The sequence below is a fragment of the Arvicola amphibius genome, chromosome 8 (genome assembly GCF_903992535.2).
Source record: "Arvicola amphibius chromosome 8, mArvAmp1.2, whole genome shotgun sequence".
Classification (NCBI taxonomy): Eukaryota; Metazoa; Chordata; class Mammalia; order Rodentia; family Cricetidae; genus Arvicola; species Arvicola amphibius.
This window is the reverse complement of record NC_052054.1, coordinates 64548785-64562893: the sequence shown is the minus strand read 5'-3', so window position 1 is coordinate 64562893 and position 14109 is coordinate 64548785. Positions and strand designations below refer to the sequence as shown.

The window sequence follows — 14109 nt, the reverse complement described above, 5'->3', positions numbered from 1 at the left end:
AATCCAACAACCCTTCATGATAAAGGTCTTGGAGAGATCAGAGATACAGGGAACATATCTAAACATAATGAATGCAATATACAGTAAGTCAACAGCCAGTATCAAGTTAAATGAAGACAAACTCCAAGTGATTTCACTAAAATTAGGAACAAGACAAGGCTGTCCACTCTCTCCATATCTATTCAACATAATTTTTAAGTTCTAGCTAGAGCAATAAGACAAGAAAAGGAGATACAAATTGGAAGGGAAGAAATTCAACTTTTACTTTTTGCAGATGATATACATGTGACCCCAAAAACTCAACCAGGGAAATCCTACAACTGATAAATACCTTCAGTAATGTGGTATGATACAATATCAACTCAAAAAAATCAGTAGCTCTCCAATATACAAATGATAAAGAAGCCGAGAAAGAAATCAGAGAAACATCACCCTTCACAATAGCTACAAATAACTAACCAAAGAAGCGAAAAACCTGTTTGACAAGAACTTTAAGTCTTCAAAGAAAGAAACCGATGAAGATAAGAGAAAATGGAATTATCTCCCTTGCCCTTGGATAAGTAGAATCAACATAATAAAAAATGGCAATCCTACCAAAAGCAATCTACAGATTCAACCCAATAAAATTCCAATACAATTCTTCTCAGACCTCAAAAAAAAATACTCAACTTCATATGGAAAAACAAAGTCCAGGATAGCCAAAACAATCCTGTACAATAAAGGAACTTCCAGAAGCATCACCATCCCTGACATCAAGCTCTATTATAGAGCTACAACAATGAAAACAGACTGATATTGGCATAAAAACAGAGAGGTTGACCAGCGGAATCAAATTGAAGACCTAGATATTAATCCACACACCTAATGAACACCTGATTTTTGACAAAGAAGCTAAAATTACACCATGGAAAAAAGAAAGCATCTTCAACAAATGGTGCTGGCAGAACTTGATGTCAACATGTAAAAGAATGAAAATAGATCCATATCTATCACCATGCACAAAACTCAAGTCCAAATGGACTAAGACCTCAGTATAAATCCAACCACACTTAACCTGAGAGAAGAAAAAGTAGGAAGTAGCTTTCAATGCATGGGCGCAGGAGACCACTTTTTAAATATAAGACCAGTAGCACAGACACTGAGAGCAACAATAAATATAATGGGACCCCTGAAACTGAGAAGCTTCTGTAAAGCAAAGGACACAGTCAATAAAACAAAAAGGCAGCCTACTGAATGGGAAAAGATCTTAACCAACCCCACATCAGACAAAGGACTGATCTTCAAAATATATAAAAAACTCAAGAAATTAGACATCAAAATACCAAGCAATTCAATTAAAAATGGGGTTCAGATCTTATATAGAATTCTTAACTGAAGAATCTCAAATGGCCAAAAGTTACTTAAGGAAATGTTAAACATCCTTATTCGTCAGGGAACTACAAATCAAAACAACTGTGAGATACTACCTTACATCTGTCAGAATGGCTAAGATCAAAAACATCAATGATAGTTTATGCTGGAAGGTTGCAGAGTAAGGGGAATGCTCATCCATTGCTGGAAGAAATGCACAGTTGTAGAACCATTCTGGAAGTCAGTATGGCAGATTGATTTACAATCTACCTCAGGACCCAGTAATACCACTCTTGGGCATATACCTAAAGGATGCTCAATCATACTCCAAGGACATTTGTTCAGCTATGTTCATAGCAGCATCATTTGTAATAGCCAGAACCTGGAAACAACCTAGATGCTCCTCAACTGAAAGAATGGGTAAAGAAAATGTAGTACATTTATACAGTAGAGTACTACTCAGCGGTAAAAAACAATGATATCATAAAATTTGCATGCAAATAGATAGAACTAGAAAAAACTATCCTGAGTAAGATAACCCAGGCCCAGAAAGATGAGCATGGCATGTACTCTTTTATAAGTGGATACTAGCTGTAAAGCAAAGGATGAAGAGCTTATAGTCCATGACAGCTGAGAAGCTGAGTAACAAAGATAACACTAAGAGTAACATATATAGCTCCCCCCTGGGAAGGGGCAATAGATAAGATTTCCTGAGAAAATTGGGAGCATGGGGATGGGGAGAGTACGGAGCACAGAAGGAGAGGAGGAGAGGAGAAGGGGAGGGGTGAGGAGAACTTGAGTGAATGAGATAGTCAAGATGTGGTAATGACAGAGAGGGAGAGCAAGGAAAGAGATATCTTGATTGAGGGAGCCATTATGGGTCTAGCAAGAAACGTGGAACTAGAGAAATTTCCAGGAATCCAGAAGGATGACCTCAGCTAAGACCCTAAGCAATAGGGGAGAGGGTGTTCAAATTGGCCTTGCCCTATAGTCAAATTAATGACTATCTTAAATATTACCATAGAACCTTCGTCCAGCAACTGATGGAAGCAGAGGCAGAGGCCTGCATGGGAGCACTGGACTGAGCTCCCAAAGTACAGTCGAAGACTGGGAACAGTGAGAATATGAGCAAAGAGGTCAAGACCATGACAAGTACACCCACTGAAACAACTTACCTGAGCTAATGGGAGCTCACCAACTCTGACCGGACAGGGAAGAAACCAGCATAGGACCAAACTAGGCTCTCACAATGTGGGTGACAGTTGTATGTCTGGGGCAGACTGCGAGGCCACTGGCAGTGAGACCAGGATTTATCCCTATTGTTTGTATTGGCTTTTGGGGATCCATTCTCTTTGGAGAGATAACTTGCTCAGTCAAGACACTGTAGAGAAGGCCTTAAAGCAATGTGTCTTACCCTCTCTAAGGAGTGGATGGGGAGGAAGACTGGAGAGAATGGGAGGAGGGGGAGGAACTGGAACTAGGACTGGTATGTAAAATGGAAAAGAGATAGTTTTTTTAAAATAAAATAAAACTAGAAAAAAATGTAAGTCAACAGAATTTAAGAGAAGACACCACTACCTATTTGTAGGCAGAACTTTTTTTTAAATCATCTATATAACCAACCAATTAGAAAAGCTTTATACTATGTTATTGCTTCTGTTTAGTTAGTGGAAAATTTAATAGTTTTTTAAATTAATTTTATTTTATGTATATGGGTATTTTGCTTGCATGAGTATCTGTGAGTTATGTTCTTGGCATCCATGAAGCTCAGAAGAGGGTGTTAGGATCCCTTGAACTGTAGTTACAGTCGATCATGAGCCACCATGTAGGGGCTGGAAATTGAACCTGGATTCTCTGCAAAAGCAACCAGTGATCTTAACCACTGATCCATCTTTGTAGCCCTGACCAGTTTAAAAAAAAAATGGAAGAAAACAAAGGAAAAGAACTAACCAAGCAGAAGAGATGTCTAAAATAGAAATATGAATTTGCCAAAAAGAACTGAAAATGACAGAAAAAGATGGGAAAACCCTGCATGTACATGGAATAGGAGATATTGTAAAAATATCAGTGTTAAAAGATTTATACAATTAACTCAGAATGCACGACGATCAATTTTCTCATGATTGACTTCACAGATAGAGTAAAGAGAATCCTATAAATCCACATGGAAGCACAAAGAGTTTGAGATATCAGAGCAACTCCAGGCACACAGAACAGGGCTTCAGTCATCCCAGCTGTGACTTCAAATGACAAGTGCAGAACCACAGGAACATGCATACCAATACGGTGACAGAAGAAAAGACACCTAAAGCAGTAAGAGGAAAAGATATAGAACCAGGCAAAGCCATTGAATTTCACCACAATTCCAAAAATGTATGTTACAGGATAGGCAGCCTCGTCAAATGATGGTGTTGGAAAAGTCAGTATCTACTCATGAAACTGGGTCCAATTCGATGAATTGTGAAATCTGCAGAGTAACACATGAAAAATAGTCCATATATAAACATAGGGACCTAGTTTCAGAACGGCAGAATACAAGAGTAAGAAGCAGCAAACAGGATTATGTGCAATTAAAAACTTGCATGGAAATGGTAATAACTGAAAGTATGACGAAACAGCTTATACAATGGATTTTTTTAAAAATCCATAAAGTAAGTAAATAATGTTCTAATAAATTCATAAGCAAAAAGAAAGAAAGAAAAATTAGTAGAAAAAAGAAAACACTGCTGGAAAGCAGCTGAAACGGTCAAAATGTAAACAGGACATGCTCCACATGTTTAGTCATGAAGAAAATGTTCATCTAATGTACACTGAGATCTCTCTGCCCAGTCAGGGTCTATACTCAAAGTCCTAAACAATAGCAAACACTGGAGCCAATGCAAGAGGAAGAACAGATATAGTATCATTGGGATACTCACTGCAGCCATCAGACAAGACAGTGTGCAGCTTCTTGAACAACCAAAGAAGCAAAAAGAGAAAATCCAAAACAGATACTCCTCAAGTTTATAAAAAATGAAATATGCTGAATATCAACAATGTAGGAAGGAACTCAGAAAAAGGAAAAGAGACATAACAGATAGAGAATAGTTTACAAAATGGTGATGAGTTTTTTTCCTTCAGTGATTTCTTGAAATGTATGTGGACATTATTCCCAAAACCAAACATGAAAATAGGATACAGCTTCAGAAAACCCAAAACAAGGTGAAATCAATATATATGCATTTATATATATATGTGTGTGTGCCTGTATGTATATATGCTTATATACATATATAAGCATACATATACAGGGAGGGGCTCAAGTGATAGTAGAAACAGGATATAAAAATGGTTTTGCCACATTCTGGTTCATTAGAACTGATTCTTTAAAAAGTCTGCTGAGAATAATCTCAGGATTGTCCTATTATATTTATTAGAAGACTCTATGTGTAAGAATTAATACTCAGCCGAGTGGAGGTGGTGCACGCCTTTAATCCCAGCACTTGGCAGGCAGAGGCAGACAGATCTCAGTGAGATGGAGGCCAGCCTAGTCTACAGAGTGAGTTCTATATACATATATACATATACACACACATATATATTCTATGAAAATATTTATTTTTACTTCAAATATAAGGATACAAAATGCTAAGAGTGAAGGAAGTTTTTAAAATAAAATATGCTGTGATGAGGGTTGGTCATAATTATGGTAGGTAACAGGAAATCTATCAGCATACAAAAGAAAGAATACTACCAAATGATCAAGTGGTCCATTTGCCAGAAAGCTCTGTGATCAACATGAATGCATTTCACAAAAGTTTTCAAATACATGAAGCAATCACTGACAGAACAGTAGGAAGCAACGAGAAAGTGATGCAGGAAGCTTTAGTCAGTGATGTTGCAAATGTAGAACATTTGTGAGAAAGACCATGAACAGCCCAGAAAATCAATAACGTCTAGCAGGACTCGAGAATCATGCACACAAGAGCAGAAGACACTCAGTCTTCTCTAACTTCAATCAGCTTGCTCCAGGGTGGATATGTCTTAGAAGTAGAACAAATCTTCAAACCGAGTAAAGATCAAGGTTTGAAAAGTGTCTCCTTTGGGTGGTGGCGGTGCACACTTTTAATCTCAGCGCTTGGGATGTAGAGGCACACTGATATGGTTCAGAGTGAGTTCCAGGAGACCGGGGACTACACAGAAGAGTCCAGTCTTGAAAAACAAACAAACAAAATACCAAAACCAAAACAAAGTGTCTCCTGCAAGAACCTAGAAGGCTGACATCAACAATAGCTAGTGTTCTGTAAAGATTCTACATCATTTGTACCAAGATTGTACAGTCATTTTTTTAATATAGAGAAAATCTCCCCAAAATTTATAAAAATTTTGCGAAACCACAAAGAGTTAAAAAATTATGAGACAGCATCAAACCCAGAAGTGATTTCAAAATATATGAAAATTGTAGCAATGCATGAAGACAAGAAGACAGATGACAAAGGATACCAATGGGAAGACAATAAAGACAGACGGAGTTTACTACTCTTGTTACTAAGAGTTTTAAGATATTAAGAGAGGTATTAACCAAATTTTACCAAAATACTACTAGTATTACCTTAGAAGTGGAGAAATTAACCTTAAAAGATACAGAACCTGAAGGAATTGTTCTACCTAAAAACTATATCAAAATTAAAATAAGGAAAACTATTTAATATTGGTATGAAGATACAACCAGCGAGATGAATGAGAGACAGCATCACAGTCAGATAAAATTATATTTGCCTCTGAGTATTAATTCATTGGGGGGGGGGGTTCAAGCAGGGTTTCTCTGTATAGTCCTAGCTGTCCTGGAACTCACTCTGTAGACCAGGCTGGCCTCCATCTCACTGAGATCTGTCTGCCTCTGCCTGCCAAGTGCTGGGATTAAAGGCGTGCACCACCTCCACTCGGCTGAGTATTAATTCTTACACAGAGAGTCTTCTAATAAATGTAATAGGACAATCCTGAGATTATTCTCAGCAGACTTTTTAAAGAATCAGTTCTAATGAACCAGAATGTGGCAAAACCATTTTTATATCCTGTTTCTACTATCACTTGAGTCCCTCCCTGTTGTGGGAATCTAGCAGAGTCACTGTACCTAGGGTAAACATTAGAATGAATAGTTGTTTTCTAGATGTACTTTGACCCTGAAGAAACCACTGTGGAAAATACTGTTTTCTGTGATTTACAGAGTTGTTTTTCTGAAGCAGCTTTACAGCTTTTGCATGGCTTTGGTCACAAGACTATCTGGGCACACCCGGATAGCTTGAATTATTGTGTACTGGTTTACAGTACACAATAAGGACTAAAGTGGCAGGAGTGTGGCATTTTCCTTTAGAACACTTATAGATTAGATCAGGGCTATGGCATGAGGAACTTGTTTTTCTCAAAAAAAAAAAAAACCCCAAATTTTGTGTAATAATAAAGAAGGGCCTTCTTTATTATTATCTTGGAGTGACCTTTCTTCGACCGACCTGAATAAGACAAAACACCCGGCACCTCCCTACCCTTTCCTCAATCCTTCTATCATACCTGGATCCCTTGCTGCTGCCTCCTCTCTCTTCTCCAGCCAGGGGTTTGTTCTGCTGCACAGGTGAGCAGGTCCAGCTGAGCAATGTGAGACTGCACAGGACAAAAAGACTCTTCAGAAAGCACCTGGAACTTTTCATGGAACAAAAATGAAAGTTGCTTACACCTGACGAAAGGATCAACATGAAGGAGAGAGAAAATATCAAGACAAATGTCTCTTTCTCTAAGGATTTCACTTTACCCTCCAAGATGTGAGACTCATCCACACACAACTCACAGACACGCAGAGCAGATTTCCAAGAGCAAGGGAGACTGCAAGAAGATTATTCTCACCCTCAGGATCCAGACTGCTGCAGTTCTCCAACAGGAGAGCTCTGCAAAATGCCCTGTGAGTAGGGTCTAGGCTTTCCCACTCTTCCTGCAAAAGTCCAGTCTCAGCACTGAATGTCAACAAACCCTGAAGTAAAAAAACAACAGACTGGCCACGAGTGTATGGGAAAAGTGCTTTTCTTCAACAAAGGAGACAAATTTTCTGATTTAGGTGAGTGATCATATTACTCAAACAGTGCTTTCTAACTTTGTTTTCATCTATAATGAGTTTTCTAACTATAAAAATAGTGTGGCCTGATATCCTCACAGCATACATACTGCACTTGCCTGGACCTAAGAGGTTACATTAAAAACCTAGCATATGAAGATATATTTCTGAATGCTGCATTTACATCATAGAACACATAAATCTCAGGTGGAAAATTAATGGGGAGTAAAAGTTTGCTTAGTAAAAGTTAAGGTTCTCAACCAAAGCTGTGGTACTTGACACCAGAGATTAGCACTCAAACAGTTTACAGCTAGCTCAAGTCTTTATACCAGCTGGCTGGGACCACACCTAGGCGAGGCTTCAAGTATCCCGAACACGGAGTTTTTAAGGTCAGAGGCCTCAGTCCGGGCGTTTTGCTTGGCATTCGCAGGGGATGTTTTGCAGTGTCAGCAGTTTGAAGCAAGCAGTTTTTAACAGGAGCTAAGATAGGATGTTAGAAACCTTGAGAAAGGTTTCTGCACACACAGGCAGCTAGGATGTGTGTGCAGCTGGAGGAGGTTCTCCACAAACAAACAGTTTTTTAAAAGGTTAAGAAAGTTTAGATAGGATAGAATTTGCTTCCTAGAATAGAGCTGGGTAGTTTCCCGTAGATACTCCATCAAGGAAATCAGTTTCTAATTAACCCTGGGAACGGTCTCAGCAAGAATACAAGATGGAGGAACCTCTGCATGGTCTTGTCCTGTCACAGCGTATTTTCTGATTCAGTTAAACCTGCACGAGTTCCTCATGTGACTATTATCTACTAAGCTCTCTGGTTACCTAGTCCCAGTGGTAAAGGCCATTCTCTTGAATAGGAACGTGGAAGAACAGGGGAATTAAGAAAGCATGGATGAATTTAAATTCCAGGAGCTTTGTAACTGCTAAAATAATAGTAAAGACAACCGTGTTTGCAGACAGCATATAATACAAACGCTTTACCAGGTTATTTTGTGAAAATATTCTGGCAAGCATAAGTGCCACGTCATAGGATCTCAAACTTACCGACAACGGAACAATATTCACAAGGGAATTTTATAAAAATTGTGTCTTTCTGAGCAACCTCAACGAGCACACCCCTGGCTCCTTCCCTCCTGGGTCCCCGCCCCGCAGCTCTCCTGACCTGGGAGGTTCCAAGGCCGTTGAACTGCGGTTCCCGCCACTGCGCGGCTCACTGCAGACTTTCTCAGGCCACCGAACGTATCACCTGTGGTTACCGGGAGTTTTCACGTCCTTCTAGAGAAGCCACTGTCCTCCGCCCCGGATTCTGGACTACGCGGCTCCCCGATTTCCCACAGCGAATGGTGCTTTTTCCTGTCACTCTATCCTGGATTCTTAGAGCGCAACCCTGGCTCCGCCCACTACAACCCGGATCTGGTCACCGTGGCTCTTCTAAGCCCGCCCACGCCAGGCGCTTTACCCTTTCTTAGTTTTCCAGGCACACTCAGCTTTTTTTTTCTATTCCTCCTCACGGCTCTCGGGGGCGAGTGTCCCCGCCCCGCCGAGACCTGCCCCGCCCACTCCGTCTCAGACTGCCTTCCACCCAGCTCCAGCTGTCAGGCTGCCCTGGACCTGCTCTGCACAGCCTCCCCACATGCTTGCTGCCAGCCTAGAGCAGAACTGGATCTAGGAGGACGCTGCACTGCGGCATCTGACCCCACACTGGGTTCTGACCGCTTTAGATACAAATTATCCCGCCTAACTTCTCATCTTGGAATATCAGCCTTCTGGTCTAAAAAAAAAATTCATTCCCAAAATATAATATTAAAACTGAAGGAACCACGCACACAAAAAGGAGGGTGCTTCCTCCCTGACCCCATATTAGAACCACACCCAAACACTTATCTTCTTCACATCTTCACAGATCCTTTATTAAGCAGGGAGGAGATGGAGGGGGGCGCGAATTAAAGTGACTGATTTCTGACTCAGTAAAATAGCAGGAAATGACCTTGAAGGTGTGATTTTTAAGAGATAAAAGGTGGAGGTCTGTGTTAGTATGGACTGGGATGCAGTGATATGTTTTGATTGGGCAAATTAATTAGATTAGACAAAGGGATATTTTGGTTGATGGGCTTAAAAACTTGATATCTAGACCACGTAGTTAACCTGTGGAGGAGGAAGTGGCCAAATAAGGGAATGGACCTTGGTGATTAGCTTTAAACACGTAATTTAGTAGTTTTTAGCAAGGAAGAGGGAATTGGGGAACAGCAAGACCTGCCTGAGCCATGTTTGCCATGCTGGGGCTTGTTAAAGTCCTTTCAAAAACTAAGACAAAATTCCACTGATTCAAGTCACAAACTGTAGCTGTATCCTCTCAGGAGCGCAAGTTAAACGATACCCATTATACAGAACTCAAAATGAGAATCACGTCCAAGGAGGTCAAAGCATGTGAAGCATGTGAATGACCTCAAAGAGAATTGGAACAAGGTGATTGATGGGTGAGAAAACACAAGCAAATGACAGAGGAAATGAGGACAATGTAGGATATGAAAAATGAATTCAATAAAGAGTTTGAAACACTGCAAAAGAAAACCAAACTGAAATGGAACAAGAAATGAAAAATAAAACAAATCTAATAATACTCAAAGAGATTAAGTAGGAGGGAACTCTCAGGTTGAAGACAAGTTAGAGAAGCAGGATAGCTCAGAGAAAATAATGAACTAAAACAAAATGCTCCATGCTAGCAGCACTAGATACAAGTAAAAGGGAAATTCCAGCTGCACATTCTACTCTTCTATGAAAGACCCTAAATTTCGAGACAGTAACTTGTTCTGAAGAGATGTGATTTCTGGGAAGATGGAAAATCATTTCCATCACTGTACAAATGAAGTGACATTAAAAAGCTATCCTTATCCTTCCCTCCCAGACCTCCACTACTGCCAGTCAAATATTCAGAATTACACTATTAGTAATATTGACTCAGGAACTCAGGATTTTAAAAGGAAGTAGATATCTCAGGAAGTCAGGGATCAGTGTAAAATTTCAAACCTGGGACAAATGACTGGGATTTTTATTTAACATATTACAGTGGACCTGGTTTCCAGGTTCTCCCAGCACCCCTCAGTCCCTACCTGATACGGGGTATGGCTGGCAAATCCATTCCTCTACCCTGATCTCTCCAGCACAAATCCTGGGTTGCCCTTCCCCCAGAGGTTCTTTCCTATCCCTATATAATCCAGACATTTCAGTTTACCCATCTCTTTTGTACCGTTGTCCTCCTGGCTGCTGGATCTGGTTCTCCTAATTCCCTATCTCTTCCCCTGCCCCTCTCCCACACAGCCCAGTTCAGTCTGGTCATGTCCACTCCGGACTCTCCCACTTGTCCCTGTCCATGCCTCTACCTACCCTCTCTCCATGCCTCTACCTACCCTCTCCATTTTATCTACAATGAACTTTCTCCTCCTCCATCCCTAGGAGCAGTCATGTTCTTTCCTTTTTGTTTAGTTTCTTCATTCAGTCAGCCCACTGACAGCCTAGTGTTGAATTAACCCTGCAAAATCTTATATCACCACGAGATAGTGGCCTTGATATTTTATTTTACTAACTCTCAAGGAACTTTGACCTCCAGAAATCGTTTTGAAGGTGCTTTTAGATAAAACATAGAAAACTTTTTTCAAAAGAGAATACAGTGCTGAATGCAGACTCATGACTGTCCCAGACACAGAAGATAAACAGTGTGTAAGGCACAGCCTTAAGCAACTCAGTTACACCATTCCATCTGTGTGTCTCTGGTAGTATTGAGAAAGAAGAGCTGGGAAGGAAACTAGAAGGGGAGGAGTGGAAGTGGCCATGACATTCCATTCTTCAGACTCTACACAACTATTCTCATCAGAAACCAGGAACAACTCTACTTACCTGCACTGGGTTCATTCAAAATCAGCCCTAGCCACAATCAGTCTAAGAAGGGGAGAGGCTCACAGGACCCCACCCTTTATCTCTCAGCTGTGGCTATGGATGGATCTTAGGAGAAGGGGGATCACTGTGCTTATTTGTGTCTTTTCTGCTAAGTCCACCAGGCTCCAACTCATATCCCCAAACCCACATCCTTATAGATGACCCTAGCTAGTCTTGGTGAGTCAAAAACAAAATGAAAAGAAATGAGCTAGAGCAAGAGACATAGGGAAGCGCACACAGACACAGAAGGTGGGGGTGGGGGGGGGGGAGAGAGAGAGATTAGAAGAATAATCCAGGATTGTAGGGAATCAGGACTGAGAGTGCACAAAGCAAGGTATATCATGTGAAAGGGAAAATACATAATTTCACTTTTGTGTCTTTATCTGGATTGGAATCAGGGAATACTAGCTTGTTAAGTGTCTGGAAGCCTCACTTCCTTTTCACATTTTAAGTAGGAATACTTTAAGTAGCTTTATTATCAGTTATTCTCTGAAGTTTTGACATAATTCATAATCTGCTTCTGGGATTTTTTTTGAATGGGGTGCATTTATTACTGCTTCTCTGGTGTTGCTGTTTAATTTATCCATCTATTTATTTCATGTTGGTGTAAATTTAGTATGTGGTATGAATCAGGATATTCACCTATTCTTTCTAAAGTTTCCAATATAGTTGGCCTAGAGATCTTTAAAGTTAGTAGGATCAAATATGTTTTGCACTTGTGTCTCCTGATTAGGCTGTGCAGTTAGCTTGGGTACTTCTCAAGTCATGTTAACAAAGAGTCCTGTATAGTTAGCTATCAGGGAGATACTAACTGAATCTCCTTTAAGATTATATCTCACCCCAGTCAGGATGGCCATCAGCAGGATAACTAACAAATTCTGACATGAATGTTAGGAAAGGGACACTGTTATACACTGTGGGAGTGTAAACTAGAGAAGCCACTTTGGAAAACAGTCTACACTTTTCTCAAAAATCTGGAAATAGAACTACCATATACACTACACTGTTTGATCATTTTTTCATGAATGGTCTCCGGAGTATTGCCTACAATTTTCTGTGTACACCTATACCCTTCTACACAAACCAAGAAAAAGAGACTCCAGAATTAATCAAGTCTTTTCAGAGATTCTAGCTAAGAAATAGATTCGTCATGATTATAAGCACCAGGATTCTCTGGTGTGTTCTGAGGTTCAAGCTGTGCTGTGATGATCACGACAGGTAAAAAGGCACCCCAGCTCTGTAGGGAGGTTAGCACACAGAAATACAAATGCAAACACAGGAGTCTGTCCTTAGAGCACAAGGTTCTGAGTGCATAGGCACCTTTCAGATGATAGGGCTACTTATTTCATACAGTCATAAATTTATTGTTTGGATTAAACATATTAGTGATTAACTCCATGTCATCAATGATGCATCTGTGTTGAGTTAAGGAAAAAAATGAAAGCATTTCCCCTTGTACTCATTTAACTAAGAGCAAGGCCAGGTGTGAATTTTCTTCTTCATGTCCTATTAGGGATATACAGCCACAGACAGAGAACACAGACAGACTCTCAGGGACAGATTCATAAGACAGCCTTCAGGCAGGTATAGATTGAGACTCATGTAACAGATGGACAGCAAGGACAGAAGACGCAACAGGCATGAAGTAGAAAGTAAAATCTGGAGTCTCTCTTGGTTAAACGACTCCAATGGGAAAATAATTTCATTTCTTTCTTTCTTTCACACTGATGCAATACTGGTGACTAATGCTTTTAATTGGTGACTAATGCATATGTTTGTGTAACAGCACTTAAAGAAAAGAGAGGCCATGAATTTGAAAGAGAGCAAGAAGGGGTATATGGGAAGGTTCGGAGGAAGGAAAGGAAAGGGGAAATGATTTAGTTATAGTATAATTATAAAAAGTAAAAGGAATAGTTTTTTAACAAAGAAATGAAGAACTGGGCGGTGGTGGCACACGCCTTTGATCCCAGCACTAAGGAGGCAGAGGCAGGTGGATTTCTATGAGTTCGAGGCCCAGTCTGGTCTACAGAGTGAGTTCCTGGATAGCTAGGGCTAATACACAAAAAAACCCTGTTTCCAAAAGCAAAAAACAAACAAACAACAACAGCAAAACTAAACCAAGCAACCAATACACAAACAAAAAAAATAAAAAAGAAGATATTGCTGCCCCAAATAGTTTCTCAGAACAGTTTAAATCACAACAAAATTAGCCCAATGTCTCATTAACAATCTAGGTATATTTTAATTAGATCAAGTCCTAGTTATGATAAAGGATCTCTGCAAACAAGCTTATTCTAAAATCTTAAGTTTGCATAACAAAAAGCCATTTAGATTTTTTTATCATTTAATAAAGGTATATCTTAAGAATTGAGTCACCCTTTAAATGTAAAATACCAGCTTTTCACTTTTTCATAAGGCAGCACAGAGGTTTCAAAATATTTTTATTTTATATGTTTGAGTGTTTTGGCTGGGTATAGGAGAATGTACCACATGCTCACTGCACCTCTGAGAGCAGAGCATTGAATTCCCTGTAACTGGAGTTACAGACAGCCGTGAGTCACCCTGTGGGTGCTAAGACCAAACCAGTGTGGTAGGATATCTCTCTAGTAGAGTAACTGTATCTAGAGTAAACGTCAGAATGAAGTAGCTGTTTTTAGAATGCAGTTTTATGGAAGTACTTAGACCTTGAAGAGATCATTGTGGAAAGCAGTGACTGTTTTCTGTGGTTTATAGAACTGTTTTCTTTT

General features: G+C 39.9%; 1 protein-coding gene across 3 annotated transcripts in view; it reads right to left on the bottom strand.

Moving 5' to 3' along the window:
• Nucleotides 1-8792, bottom strand: part of LOC119820522 (zinc finger protein 345-like) — a 28315-nt gene extending 19523 nt beyond the window's left edge. For all 3 annotated transcript variants that reach the window (XR_006020861.1, XM_042055508.1, XM_038338935.2), the window contains exons 1-3: nt 8592-8792; nt 7228-7351; nt 6898-7026 (exon numbers count right to left, since the gene is read on the bottom strand). The gene's annotated coding sequence lies outside the window, so the exon portion shown is untranslated. The remainder of the gene's footprint in view (nt 1-6897; nt 7027-7227; nt 7352-8591) is intronic.
• Nucleotides 8793-14109: the final 5317 nt, after the last annotated feature.